Here is a 2,177-nt window from a genome sequence, read left to right on the forward strand (position 1 = left end):
CCACCCTTAGTAGGGTGCAGTGTGTGGATCCCACACTCCAGGATAGTGTGCCTTTGGTTACACTCTTTGTCCTTCCTAGAGCTTCCTCCACCACCACAGTGTCTGCCTCTGTAGGCCTGCAGCACGCGGAAAAGGAAGGAAAGGATACTGTGATAGGAAAGTTCTCATATGGCCAATCACATTGTGAGATGGTAGCTGGACTCAGCAGCTGTTACCTTTGTACCAAATCCATGTCCAAAAGCTCATCCACAAAAATACCAATGCTGAGAGATGAGTGCTGGAGAGAAAGAAACACTCCATTCAAAGGTCAAAAAATAGAGAAGAGAGGGCTTTGCTTAGAAATCAGTATCTCCACCCAGGGGTCTTGCCAGGTTACAGATAAAAGATAGGGGTAATGAGGGAGACAGGTAGACTAATAAAGAGGAAGAATATTGCTGCCTTTTCGGGAATACATGGAGTCTTTCAGACTAACTCAGGTGTTAACATTTTTCATTCTTTTCGTGATCTGGTGTTTCTGGTCATGACAACTTTAGCTTTTAAAGCAGGAGAGATATTGAGACTAAACAAGTCAATGCTAACTTAAACCTACATTATTCTTCTGAACAAAACACTTCTCAAATAATCGCCATGTTTGCAGTGTGCTGAACTGAGTAGGCTCTGATTCAAAGGTTAAGGCAGCAAAGGGGACAGACATAATATGAAGACAGAGATGCCAGGCTTCTCACCCCTTTCCAGTCACACATCAGCCATCCTCAGACCCAAGTGAAGAGTCAGTGTTGTCAGCAGAAGCAGTCTTCAAGTCCCTGAAAATAAATAGGGCAAATGTTATCATAACCCACATGGCAGGGGTGATAATTATTATAAGCTTAGTGAGAAAGAAATAATGTGTGACCTCCAAAATTCATAATTTTTAAGACTACTAAGAGACAGTGAAGCTAGAGGGTTTATTTAAGGTTTTCCTTGATAACACCAAGGAGAGATTAGTATGAAGGGACTGTGATTCTGTCTTTCATTCCTCTTGCTCTTCTTCCTTTCCTCTGAGAGCCATCTTGCAGAAGCTAAAATGATTCCAAATCAGCTCTCTTGATTTTGGCACTCATTTTGTCCTTGAAAAATACTCACACAACTTTTTCCCAGAGAAATTCTTGGAAACACTCCTTGCCCTGACCCTACTCCATTTCATTGAGGTATAGCTAGTTAGCTAATCTCTTACTCTCTGACTTATCAAAGAAGACAAATTCCAGAACATATGACCACCACTACCACCAACACCACACCACCACCACTGTCTCATTCCCCACTACAGGGAACTTACACAAAATTCTCCAAGTCTTCCTGCTGAGATCCCCCCACCATCACCAGGCTTGAGGTGAGAACCAAGCACCTCCTCTCCTTCCTCTTTGTGAGGGTAAATGTCTGTCAGCTCATATATTTTCCAAAAATGCATATTCAAAAAATTCTCCACTCTGCTGGCCCTTTGAAACCCCGAATGTGGATGAGATATCTAACTAGCTTTTGAATCATGTACTTTAAACTTCCTCCATGTAGTCTAGCACCTCCTTTGAAAGTTGATATCCATTGTCTCCTGGAGCCTCAGCCAAAAGCTGAATAGCTATGTTCACATTCTGTTAAATATGCAAATGGCCCTCCAAAATTCCAACTCCTGGAGAGTATTTCTGAAATTTCTCCCAAATTCAAGCCTTCTTTTCAGGGTGCAGATTACAGGACTAGTGTGGGATGTGCCTCATATAAATACTTCCATAGAATTTTGGCAATACTTTCCAAATAATCTATTTTGATTTCTTTCTTTAGTAGAGAAAATTATCTGAAACCCAGAAAGTTCATTGATAAAGTGAAGTCTCCCAGATTCTCAGTGGAAGAGTTGGAAGTCAGGGAGAGCTGCCTTGATCACAGCCTCAGCCACCACCCAGTGTCTATGAAAGAGATAGAAGCTTCAATGTCTGATTTTTTTTTAAATCAAGAGAGAATAAAATACCTTTTCTTTTTTAAGTGGAACAAAGCCAGTCTTTCCAAACAAATAGACTTAATGAGGAAAATATAAGCAGTACATGTTTCTAAGACTCTCTGTGCCAGAATTCTCTGGGACATTTTATTTTATGGACTCATATATGCCTTTTATCTTTCAAAATGATTTAACAGTTATTCTATAGGAGAGA

The sequence above is a fragment of the Castor canadensis genome, chromosome 9, assembly GCF_047511655.1.
Source record: "Castor canadensis chromosome 9, mCasCan1.hap1v2, whole genome shotgun sequence".
Lineage (NCBI taxonomy): Eukaryota > Metazoa > Chordata > Mammalia > Rodentia > Castoridae > Castor > Castor canadensis.